This window comes from Podarcis vaucheri (genome assembly GCF_965113315.1).
Source record: "Podarcis vaucheri genome assembly, chromosome: 1".
NCBI classification, from domain to species: Eukaryota; Metazoa; Chordata; class Lepidosauria; order Squamata; family Lacertidae; genus Podarcis; species Podarcis vaucheri.
The window spans coordinates 126,535,246-126,548,602 of record NC_138759.1 but is presented as its reverse complement, the minus strand read 5'-3'; the positions used below and the strand labels follow the sequence as shown (position 1 = coordinate 126,548,602).

The 13,357-nt window shown below is 44.1% G+C and overlaps 1 pseudogene across 1 annotated transcript; it reads right to left on the bottom strand.

Annotated features, from left to right (window-relative positions):
* Positions 1-10,968: 10,968 nt before the first annotated feature.
* Positions 10,969-12,249, bottom strand: LOC309539696 (RNA-binding protein PNO1 pseudogene; annotated as a pseudogene). Its single transcript has 2 exons — positions 11,581-12,249; positions 10,969-11,219 (listed from the first exon to the last, which is right to left on the bottom strand). The product of its transcript is annotated as an RNA-binding protein PNO1 pseudogene (transcript).
* Between the last annotated feature and the right edge of the window lie 1,108 nt (positions 12,250-13,357).

Below are 13,357 nucleotides of genomic sequence, written 5' to 3'. Positions count from 1 at the left end.
TTATTATTATTATTTGACTTCACCCCTGAAGGCACATTCCATTGTCTCTCAAGACAGATAGTTGCCAGTAGCAACAACAAAATGCTGCATTGTGTGAGGAGAGGAAACATGATCTAGTTTCCCACTGAATCCTTCACTACAACACCTTGATTACCGTCTCTCTATCTGACCTTCATCTCAGTGGGTATAAGATTCTCATTTAGGCTACAATCCTAAGAACACTTTCTTGTGCGTATGCTCCATGGACTTACTTCTGATTAAGAATGCTTTGTATCCTACTGCTCATCTCTATCACACACCGTACTTAAGCAACACAATTTGGCTTAGCTTCCTTTTCATTCAGGGCTGCTTTTATGTATCAAAGCTGCCTATTTCATATAATAGTGCCATCCTTCCCAGGTGATATTTTCACGGAATGGCAGTTTTTCGGTAGCAATTGCAAACAATTCTTTCATCAAGCAGGTTCTTGGCATCTTTGTCTTCTTGTCAAAGCTATTCAGCTCTCGCTGAGCTTGCCCTAGTGCAAGAGCACCTCGGCTGACATTGCTGAATCCACACTAAACCAAACCTATTCTAATTTAGAAGATAATCAGGCCCGGCAACTGAACAGGATCCTTCTACAAAGCTATTCAACCCACGACTGAGAACGGGATGGTAGAATTTTGGATTGTGCCAATTCTTTCAGGCTGCCAAGAGAGCGTAGCACTTGTTATTTGAATGTAAACTACATCCCCCCTGCTGTTTCTAGCTAAGGAGCAGCCTTGCCAGGCCTCTCCTTAGCTAGAAATGACTCACAGGGTGTTACAAGCCCCATGATCTCCCAGCAGGAAATGACATTCTGCATACCATTTTCAGCTAAGGGGAGGCCTTATGTGGAAGTGAGTTTTCTGCCACCTGTACTCTAAAAGTTTTGCTATATGTATATAGCAAACATTTGACAAGAAGAGAACCAAGAGCCAGACAAGGATAGGGGATCAGTTCAGTGGAGGGTTCTTAAATTCGCTCTGAAAACCAGGAACAACCCTACCGTTGGGCAAGGTGTGACAATGGTCTCAGGGGGCAGATCGTGGGAGAGGAGGATCAACAGTCCTCTTGGCTGTTCTTCCGAAGCCTTCTGGCCATTCCCCTCTGTTTGAGAACAGGCCTGTTAGAAGAAGAGTTTGGATTTGATATCCCGCTTTATCACTACCCAAAGGAGTCTCAAAGCGGCTAACATTCTCCTTTCCCTTCCTCCCCCACAACAAACACCCTGTGAGGTGAGTGGGGCTGAGAGACTTCAAAGAAGTGTGACTGGCCCAAGGTCACCCAGCAGCTGCATGTGGAGGAGCGGGGAAGCGAACCCAGTTCCCCAGATTACGAGTCTACCGCTCTTAACCACTACACCACACTGGCTGTCTTGTCCCCCCCAACTAATCTGCTGTCTTGAGTAGTAGAGTACATTATTCTGTCACCAGTGTTGAAGTAAAGATTAAACAGTGACCTTAGCTAATGTGTGTACAGTGGTACCTAGGGTTACATCTCAGTCAGTTTTATTGCACATAGCCAAAGGCTGCCGCAATGTACACAGAATTATTTGACAATTAAAATAAAATATATTGAATTGGTAAAAAAAAGACTTAAAACATTTATATTATTAAAACATTACATACTCTAAACAAAGCTATAAAAGTACCCCAATGTACAAATAAAAACATTAAACGATAAAACCCATAAGCTAAAATCATCACATGGTCACTAATGTTAAAAACAATATCAATTAATACAGTGTGCAATTTATACTCAGAGTTTGGTGCCAAAGATAGAGCATAGCCTGAGGTAGATAGATAGGATCAAATAAATTCATCTCCTTTACAGTTAATGGCTACCTTGGCTATATAATTTGCTCTAATTTTCCTAGCAGCAGTTGCAAAGAGTGCTACCCGCCAGGTCACATACTTATCTGTGTCTGCAAGGAGATATAACATCATATCAAGGGGGTTCTGGCCAGGGGACCCTGTCATTATAGGTACCAAAAATCTTTTTCTTGCATCATTATATAACGGACAGTGCATGATATAATGCATAAGGTCCTCTGCTTCAGAACATCCCCTAATGCAAACACGTTCGTTTTTTGGTATGCCTCTATGTCTCCCATCTCTATAAGCAGAGCTTATTGTATTTAGTCGTAGCTCTGTAAAAGCTTTTCGAAGCTGTGCAAAAGTCAATTCATTAAAATAAGATATGTGTTCATTGACCTCTACATTATTCTGTCACCAGTGTTGAAGTAAAGATTAAACAGTGAGCTTAGCTAATGTGTGTACAGTGGTACCTAGGGTTACATATGCTTCAGGTTACAGACGCTTCAGGTTACAGACTCTGCTAACCCAGAAATAGTACCTTGGGTTAAGAACTTTGCTTCAGGATGAGAACAGAAATCTCGCAGCAGCGGCAGCGGGTGGCCCCATAAGCTAAAGTGGTGCTTCAGGTTAAGAACAGTTTTAGGTTAAGAACGGACCTCCGGAACGAATTAAGTACTTAACCCGAGGTACCACTGTACATGGAATGGGGGGTGGCACAATAATGACCTTTGCCTGAGTCCTGCCAAAAACCACCTCCACATATCACACACAGCTTCCAAGTTCAAAGTCCTGTTGACCTCAGTCTAACAGTTACTTGAAATCCTGCCCTTCCCAACATCAGGGACTGGGCACAGTAGGAATGGTGGAGACGCCTCCCTAGCCTGACCCTTCCAGGGAGGAGAAAGAGAAAGACACTATAGATTTACAACAGGGGGTGGAGGGAGGTCATAGCTCAGAGGCAGATGAGGGGGAAAGCTGGGAAATCACGGGACAGACAGAAAAAGACCCAGCTGACTCGTCATTCCAGACCCTTCATCTCCCAGAAGCCGGCGAGCCTTAAAAGTAGGAGAGCAAAGAGCTCAAAGACAAAGGGCACGTAGCAGTACATGTAGAGGATGTGATGATGGTGATGAATGAGGAAGTGGGAGAGGGGGTGGAGATTCACTTGGGACAATGCCATTATCCAAGAGGCTGGATTCTATAGCATCTCTCTGTAAACATAAAATCAAAAAGGATGGTGAGAAACCAGCCGGGAGCCCCTGACAGCATCCTGACACCCAATGAGAAAAACTAAGCGCATGTGTAACTCTCTCAATTTGATGATGTTGGCATGTGTGACTTATCTGTGTAACTCTGGCTTGAGTGTGCTCACAATTAGCTCACACTAGTCACATTTGACGGGTGGCGCTGTGGTCTAAACCACAGAGCCTAGGGCTTGCTGATCAGAAGGTTGGTGGTTCGAATCCCTCAGACGGGGTGCGCTCCCGTTGTTTGGTCCCAGCTCCTGCCAACCTAGCAGTTTGAAAGCACATCAAAGTGCAAGTAGATAAATAGGTACCGCTCCGGCGGGAAGGTAAACGGTATTTCTGTGCGCTGCTCTGGTACGCCAGAAGTGGCTTAGTCATGCTGGCCACATGACCCAGAAGCTGTGCACCGGCTCCCTCAGCCAATAAAGCGAGATGAGCACCATAACCCCAGAGTTGTCCGCGACTGGACCTAACGGTCAGGGGTCCCTTTACCTTAGTCACATTTGATGTGCCTAGATATACCTAGATATGGAGTTATTTGATGGGGAAAAGGCATTTTTGAAAAATGTAGAGCAATTCTCTTGTTCTCCTTCCATTTGTGTAGGGGTTCCTTTGACCAAAAAACGAGAAGAAAAATAAAATATCTTAGACACCATATCATCGTCAGCAAGGCACTGCATCCCATTTTGATGTTATAAGTGTTTTCTTTTGTATGGCAAATTAGAAATGCAACTTTCTTTGTGGAAAGGTTGGCACTGGGGAGAGTTTAAATTACTATCAGGGGAGAGAAAAGTTAAACAAGGTAGTGGGGCAATGCATACATATCTAGTGGTCCTTATATTTATTGGAAATGAATATACAACAATCCACTATAGAGAAATCGAGTTGCCGCTTATGCATAATTCAGTTTTGTTGTGATATAACCAGGCATAGGTTTTGAGCATAAATTTCAGGTGCCAAAGGCTAGAACTTACTATTTCACCAGCACTACTTTCAATAAAAATATTAATTCCTTTTACACTCTTACGATGAATGCAATTTATAGAGCTGGGAATTGGGAAGAGCATTCCTGCAGTATACTCTTGTTAATGCCAGGACAGGAGATGCACACTGCGACTTTGCCAGCAGAATGACCAACCTGTCCAGAGTACCAAGAAATTTTAAAATGGTGTAAAAATGACAGACACATCCCTGAATTCTAGAGAAGTACCTCCACAGCCAAGCAGATGTTGGGTTTCCTTAATAAGTAAGGAAATATCTCTCTTCCCTCCCAGTCCTCATGAAGATTCGTTTGTGTTTTCCTTTGAATTTTCCCTAATATACAGATTTTAATGCAATTTCCCAGTATCCAATTTTCACTAATATATGCATTGCTATGCACACTTACTATAGTAAGGTAAAGGTAAAGGTAAAGGTAAAGGTAAAGGTAAAGGACCTCTGTACTGTTAATTCCAGTCAAAGGCGACTATGGGGTTGTGGCACTCATCTCGCTTTCAGGCTGAGGGAGCTGGCATTTGTCCACAGACCACAGTGGTACCTCGGTTTACGAACAGTCCTGTTTACGAACTATTTGGTTTATGAACTCTGCAAAACCAGAAGTAGTGTTCCGGTTTGCGAACTTTACCTTGGTCTACGAACGGAAGGGCACCGGTGGTGGGAGGCCTCATTCGGGAAAGCGTGCCTCCGTTTAAGAACAGATTTGGTTTAAGAACGGACTTCAGGAATGGATTAAGTTCGTAAACCGAGGTACCACTGCATAGTATACGAATTTTTCTACCCATTGCAAATTTGGAGATGTGCGACTATTGAATTATAGCTGTGCTTCAGTTTGCGTATTGTTTTGGAAATTCTAATTATGTAGGTTTGCCTTTAAATGTGAACAGAATTCAATTTGCCGCCCATCCCCAACTGAGGCTGATGGGAATTGGAGCACAACAATATCTGGAGAGCTACAGGTTCTTCAGCTCTGTTGTCTCCTTTCAGCCAATGCCATAATAATAATATAATAATAATTTATTATTTATACCCCGCCCATCTGGCTGGGTTTCCCCAGCTGCTCTGGGTGGCTTTTGACAAAATATTAAAATACAATAATTCACCAAATATTAAAAGCTTCCCTAAACAGGGCTGCTAGTATTGGGCTCTCTTACCCAGTAAGCTCTCTTACCCAGATGTTTGTTACTCACCACTGATGCTAGATATAATGTTCTTGTAATGCTTATGATCCACCAGTCGAATAGTTTTAAGAAACTGGAAAATGCACAGAGATTTGATTGCTATCCCCCTCAGTGTACAAAAATTCCTTAACTGCCAAAGTAAGTCTCATCTGATTGATTTTATTTCAGTACTAATCAAGTGCTCTACACATTACATTTTGTTTTCAACCAAATGCCATCTTCATGAGATTGTTTGGCTTCTAAGAAACGAATCTCGTGAGGGAATAACCAGCTGGGATGAGGTGAAACTGTGCATGTTAATTGCTTGCTGCTTTTCTATTAAGTAAGATGTAGTTTTGTTTACGTTGATAATTCTTTTTGTACCTCAAATGTCCCACAAAGGGTTTCCTGTCCCTGGTAGTCATTTTAAACATGATCACCAAAGAGGATGATTGTCTCCAAAGAACCGGTCCAGTTTTTGGGATCTCTGCTGCTGAAAATAGTTGGGTGCCTTTCCAAGCAACTGTAAGAGGAGGAGGTAGGCTGGAGAACATCTGAAGAACTTGAGTGAGATGTACAGACTGTTGATATGAAATGCAAAGCTCCCATTTGGGTGGCAGAATCAAGATGCAAATAGTAGAACTTGCATTATCCTGAAGCTCTGTAGCAGAAGGCCTAATTGTCTAGTATTAGTTGACATCCTGGACGTAGACCACATGGACAACACAAGCCATGTTGTTGCTGCCCACCCCACAACCTGCTGTGACCCTGAGGGCAAATGCTTTAAAATATGGAGAGGAGGTAGGGGATTCTAGAAGATTCCCCTTCACTGGAAGCCCCTGGCCTTAGAGCCAGGGCTACCAGCACCTCCTTGTTCTGAGAAGCTTGCAACAGACTCCTTTCTGGAACTTATGGCAGAGCTGAGGTCTTCTGAATGCTACCAGAATCAATGTCATAGAAATTGGGGAGGGTCCCCTTGAAAATCACAGGAGGTGGTAGGGGAAGTAATATAACCACTTTTCATGACTGCCTTTAGAAATCTTCTGTGAGCCACAGTTGCTTGCTGGTGCAACCCCTAACCCACGAGTTGCTAACCACTGCCCCCAGATGTTGTTGGACATCAACCCACTGTCTTAGCCATGCCAACTCATGCTTCCTGAGTGCGTCAGGGCTGGAGGGACGCCATGGCATCTCCTTGTGTGTCCTGGGCGCACAGGGGCGGGACTGGGGGTGTGTCTCATCCTCCCCACCACTCCAGCACTGCCTCCAAGTAGACCACTTTGAACTTCTCCTCCAGACCACTGGAGCCGCTGCAGCAGGGGGCACCAAATTTTGCCCTTGCTCAGGGAGCCATAATAACAATGCCCACCTGTCAGGGAACTTACATCGGAGCCTGAAGCAGAGGGAAGGCTCTCAAATGATGCTGGAGAAGGGCCCAGCAGGGAGAGAGGCAGCTCTGCAGATGGGGAAGCAAATCAGCGCAACATCAGGGATATAGAGGGGCTGATGGGGGAATCGGAGAGAGGGCTCCAGGACTCTTCACCGGACACCAGCGGGGAGAGCACGGGTCCTCCGCTACCCACGCCCACCCTGCGCAGAAGACTTCCGCGCAGAGAGAGTAGGAGGAGACTTGGCGTCAAACAACTTTTATGTTGGAAAAGGTTTAAGAAACACCCACTGACGGATTCTGCTAGTGACTGAGGCAGCCACGAATTGAAGGGCTGTCCAGAGAGAAAGGTTTAACAAGGCAACATAGCCAGGAGAGGCGGCAACTTATGCACGAGCAACCCCATACCCATTACACCACCCTTGAGAGGATAGCGCAATGGCTGTGGTTCTTACCTTTGTATAGTAAACTACATTTCAACTATGTGAAAGCCAAAGGTTTGCATACACGCACCTTCTCCAGTCTCTTCCAGGCAACCAAGAGGAACCATCCCAGTTCAGGACATATTGCAGCTGCACAAAAGCACTCCTGAAGGGTTGTGACATGGGGAGAGTCTGAAGGGCCAGGTAGAGATGTTCAGAGGGCAGGATTCAGGGAGGATCTCCACCACTGGACAATGAGAAACTTTGTATTTTAGAGTTCTAGTAGGTTCTGCCCTTTGACTAGCAGAAAGTCTGCTGTAAGCCTGTATTTCAGGACCTTAGCAGTATATAGTGTTACCTCATTTTAAGTATTTAATTTGTTCCAGAAGTCTGTTCTTAACCTGAAACGGTTCTTAACCTGAAGCACCACTTTAGCTAATGAGGCCTCCTGCTGCTGCTGCGACGCCGGAGCCCGATTTCTGTTCTTCTCCTGAAGCAAAGTTCTTAACCTGAAGCACTATTTCTGGGTTAGCGGAGTGTGTAACCTGAAGCGTATGTAACCTGAAGCGTATGTAACCTGAGGTACCACTGTATAGCATATAATGTTTTAAATAAACATGCTATGTCTCCTACCAGCACCTGTTAGGTAAAGCATGAATCAGCGGTCAAGATTCATCTGAGAATACACAAATGCTCTTCTGTAGAATGCTGTGCCCGCTGATGGAATAACCCCCCCCCCAAAAAAAAATACTACCTAACTGTGAGAAATAAACGGATAGGACTGTCCAAAATTGCAAGTAAATAAAATTATGAGAACTTTTAAGCAAGAAAATCACTATGTGGGTGGGTTTGACTCATGGTTTTGTAAGTCTGCAGCTGACAACGCTGTTATGCCTTCTCTATAGAAAGCCATGCGTAGGTGTTGGGTGAACTGAAAGAGATAGGAGATCAGAGCGATGCTTCCATAATTACAAGTGACTTTTCTGCTCCTGGTGAAAACTTTTAAAAACCGGTTTCTTTCCTGCAACACAATGAAGTTTAACCAAGTTCTCAGAGTAAAACAACCGTTTTTCCATTTCTCTGAGGCAGCTTCCAGAAACTCTTGTTTAATTACTCAGGAAAGAAATGCATTCACCAGTAACCAACGTGTTTCTCAGCATAAATAAGCTGCCAACTTTGGATATCAAGGAGAGAGGAAAGATTAGCAAGATGCATTCATTTTGACTACTTGAGGTAGTATCTGGATATTCAGTGGTTTTGATCATTGGACATATTATACTCACATTTGTAATCACTGGGCCTTTCCTTTCTAAATTGGCCACTGGAGTAATTTCCTTTTGTGTTGATCCAAATTCTTCCCGATCATTTATGTTCAGAGTCCAGGATTTGTCATCTTAGGAATTGTTTTTGTTGCAGGAGGGAGTAAGTTTTCGTCTTTTTTACTTTGCACAATATTATTTGACAAATACAATATTATTTGACAACAGATTTATCTCTGCAATAACCCGTTGCTGTGCAGGGTCATTTTTCCATTTTTTATCTCCTCTATCACTTGTGACTTAAATTCCGTTAATTTTAATTTTAAGCCCATTGCTTCTTCTGTGTTGCACAATTTAAGCCCCGTTAATTACTTTGGCCGCGGGTGGCGCTGTGGGCTAAAGCCTCAACGCCTAGGGCTTGCCGATCGAAAGGTCGGCGGTTCGAATCCCCGCGGCGGGGTGCGCTCCCGCTGCTCGGTCCCAGCGCCTGCCCACCTAGCAGTTCGAAAGCACCCCCGGGGGCAAGTAGATAAATAGGTACCGCTTACCAGCGGGAAGGTAAACGGCGTTCCGTGTGCGGCTCTGGCTCGCCAGAGCAGCGTTGTCACGCTGGCCACGTGACCCGGAAGTGTCCCCGGACAGCGCTGGCCCCCGGCCAATAGATGTGAGATGGGCGCACAAACCCCAGAGTCTGTCAAGACTGGCCCGCTCGGGCAGGGGTACCTTTACCTTTACCTTTAATTACTTTGGCCACCTCATGAGAAGAGAAGACTCCCTGGAAAAGACCCTGATGCTGGGAAAGATGGAGGGCCCAAGGAGAAGGGGACGACAGAGGACAAGATGGTTGGACAGTGTTCTCGAAGCTACAAACATGAGTCTGACCAAACTGCGGGAGGCAGTGGAAGACAGGAGTGCCTGGCATACTCTGGTCCAGGGGGTCACGAAGAGTCGGACACGACTAAATGACTAAACAACAACAACAACAACAACAACAATTTCTGTTTTGCACAATTTAAGCTTCTCAATAAGTCTAGCCTTTCTAAGATTTCTGCTAGGGCCATGGTTGGCAAAGTCCAATACTGACGCATTAAGGCTTTCTCTTCCGAAGTAAAATTTTCTATCGACTTGATAGCGGAGTATTGTGGGTCGTGTTTAGGTGCTATCTTCCATTCTGGTTTTGATGTCTCGTTTATAATAAAGGGGCAAGGGTTGCTCAGAGTTATAGAATTTCAGCCTTGGAATTTAAAGCATTACATTCATTCAGATGAAATCCATACATTGTGCTAATAAACTGTAGCAAATTATATATATGATGCTCCACACTGCAATGCTTTAAGACAAAATTTTAGGTCAGAAATAGATATTGCTGGTTAGGGACACATTAATGAGCCAAAGGCAACAGCCCCCCCTCTCTTTCATCATGTTTCGTATTACATGATTCTGAAGTTGGACATGACGTATACCTGTATACCTGAAGGAGCGTCTCCATCCCCCATCGTTCAGCCCAGACACTGACATCCAGCACAAAGGGCCTTCTGGTGGTTCCCTCATTGCGAGAAGTGATGTTACAGGGAACCAGACAGAGGGCCTTCTCGGTAGTGGCACCCGCCCTGTGGAACGCCCTCCCTTCACATGTCAAGGAAATAAGCAGTTATCTTATTTTTAAAAGACATCTGAAGGCAGGACATCTGATGTTTAAGGAAGTTTTTAATATTTAATGCTGTATTGTTTTTAACACTTGATTGGAAGCCGCCCAGAGTGGCTGGGGAAACTCAGCCAGATGGGCGGGGTATAAATAATAAATTTATTATTATTATTATTATTATTATTATTATTATTATTATTATTATTATTTAGAAGCCAGGAAACTCCCAGTGACCCAAACAAGCAAACAATGTGTTAAATACATCCTCTGCTCCATCTTTCAGCACACTTGCCAAAGACGGATCTTATGTTCAGTGGCGTAGAGTGGGGGGTGCAGGGGGGGCCGGCCGCACCGGGCGCAACATGGGGGGCGCGCTCGTACTTGCAGCTCTCTGCCCCCTGCTAAAATCTATGGGTTAGGGGGCGCAAATTACTTGCCTTGCCCCGGGTGCTGACAACCCACGCTACGCCACTGCTTATGTTCCTTTATTGTTCTCAATAGGATCCCAGTGCATATTTTGTTGTCGAATGCAGGTTCTCACAGAAACAAGACTGAATGGACTTAAAGGTGAAGACGAGGACCAGAAATAAACTGATCCACAGATCTGCAACCAGTGCAGTTTGAGCTGTTGGTCATATTCATGTTTTTAGTTTCGAAAACTGCACAGAGAAATAACTGGGATGCCAGCGTAGGTCTATTTTTTATGCAATGTTTTATGAATGCCAGGTTTCATGACTCCCCTCTCTAATATAACTGCTGATACATCTCATTCAAAGCTCTTTTGTGCTGGCATGGGAAGGGTTTGGACCACAGTTTAGGGGGGGGAGAGTTATTGAGAGTTTAAAAACCAGCAAACGATGAGCTTAACGTATCTGCAGAAGGTCCCTACAAAATCATGTCACCTTTCATTATTTTGAAATGGCTGCTTTAATAAATCACAAACAATTTTGCGTGACAAGCAGCCTACCTCCACCGCCCCAGCCCCCAGTCAGAATGATAATTGACACATTTACTTTATGGTTCTTCTGTTTTCGAAAATATTATATATCTATAGATGGTGATGATCAAAATGAACCACATCCAGAGCCAAAGTTCGTAAATGGCAGATGGTCGCTGAATGGCTACATAAAGGCAGAAGGCCATAGCTTTTGTGAGGGGAAAAAGGCATCCGTGAGGATAACTTTTCATGTAGCACTGGTTCCAACACTTCACTGATGAATTTGGAAAATTAACTTTAACTACAGTCCTGAAGTATTTCTCCACGTCTGAAATTAAAGACAAAGCAAGAAATGAAATTCTGCTTTTAAAGAAATGTTCAGGGGCAAATTTTGGCACATTCCACAAGTTAGTCTCTACTTCCCAAAATGATCCATTTCTGTGCTCTGTAATATAATTCTTTCATACTGAAGCAGAAACAAGCATTATAAGGGCCAGGTGCACCTCTGCACCTTTTACCTTTTTATTAGAAGAAATTCCTTGTTTGCCAAATGTGTTGTGAGAAATAAGGGGAGCGTGTGGCGTGTAGTCTATACCACTGAGCCTCTTGAGCTTGCCAACAAGAAGGTTGGCAGTTTGAGTCCACGTGATGGGGTGAACTCCTGTTGTTCTTTCTCAGCTCCTGCCAACCTAGCAGTTTGAAAACATTCTGGAAAGACCCTAAAATATGAATTTTCGAGTCTGCAAGAACTATTCGTGTTCTTTCCAATAGTGAATTTTGTTTTTCCACCTTTCCCAGCAATTCTTCCTATTGCTCTAGAAAGATGATCTCCTTTTAACAGCTTGACACCTGTGACTTCAAAGGATTCCAGAAAAAGGTCATCTAATCTAATGAGAGCAAGTGCATCCTCAGCTTGAAATCCAAGTAGAAAAGCTTCCACAAAATCAACTGCTTTTGTCAAAGCACCTACGTCTTTTGTTTGTTTACAAGTCTTTATCTCTACCTTCCTTCTTTTTAAATTAAACCTAATTTGAAGCTGTAAGTGTTCTACGATAGACGTAAAATTTTTCATCCAGTTTTCTTTCAGAGGTGTGCATCTGTTTGGTGGTACAGAAATTTTCCTCACTTCACCTTTTCCACCCCCGAGAGCCTCTCTGCGGAGAGGGGGGAAATCCGGCCGCTTCAGGGGCGGAGGGCTCTTGGCCGTCTCCATGGCGTCTTCCTGGCGCTCACACGCATGCTGCTTCCGCTTGCGGACCCGCGTGAAGCCTTCACCGGCAGCCTGCGCCTCCATGGCCGCGGGAGGCTCCGCGACCCCGCTCTCGCCGGCAGAGCCCTCCATTCCGAGTCCACAGGACACGCCGAAAGGCATCCTCATTTTAAAAAATTAATCTATGAGATAGGTTTCTCTGTTTTGTACACATCATGCACCAAATTAACGCCATTTCCTCTCATTATCACATTTCAGATTCAGTTCCATAGTTCTGCTGTATTGCCAAACGAATTCTAGTCATATATGATGGAACCTGCTGACCTTTTTTTAAAAAAAAATCCCCTCCTGCCTTTAAGCTATACCTGAAAAGGGAAGGGAATCTTCTATATCAGACACTGCCAGATGTAAAACATGACTCGAAAGCAGCTCAGGAACCTGTGTTTGCCCCAGAGACACTTTGTGACAAGTAATAAATGGAAAATAAAAGCATGCACTCAGTCAAAATTTCAAGGCAAAGCAAGTAACCAACCATGATTATTTTCAAATGAAATCTTTCAGACTGTTATCAGCTTGCTCTGCTCCAGTTGGTTCTTCTCTCCATCTCCTAAAAATTATATAGCTTTGCCTCTTAAAAAGAAAACAGAAAAAAGATATACATGAGGCAAGGAGTATGTGGTTTAAGTTGCGCAACTCATAAAGCAGTGTGCACTACTAAATACAGTAATAAGCTGTGCTTCTAGGAAATGTATACATTATTTTGAATGAACAAATGAATGTCAGATATAGAGCAGGAGTTGGGAACCTGTTGTCCTCCAAATATTGTTGGAGTCCATTTCTCATCAGTCTCAACTAGCATGGCCAGTGATAGGAGATGTAGTTTTGCAATATCTGGTGGGTCACAGGTTCCCTAGTCATGGCATACAGTTCCATATTCTTCCTACACAACCAATTTACTGCCTTTCTACATTTTCCATGTGATGATCCCAAAGCTGAAATGTGGAGAGCAGTCTCCTCACATGCTCCAACTATTCCAGTATACATGAAGGAGCATCTCCACCCCCATCATTCAGCCCGGACACTGAGGTCCAGCTCCAAGGGCCTTCTGGTGGTTCCCTCACTGCGAGAAGTGAAGCTACAGGGAACCAGGCAGAGGGCCTTCTCAGTAGTGGCGCCTGCCCTGTGGAAAACCCTCCCATCAGATGTCAAGGAAATAAACAACTATCTGACTTTTAGAAGACACCTGAAGGCAGCCC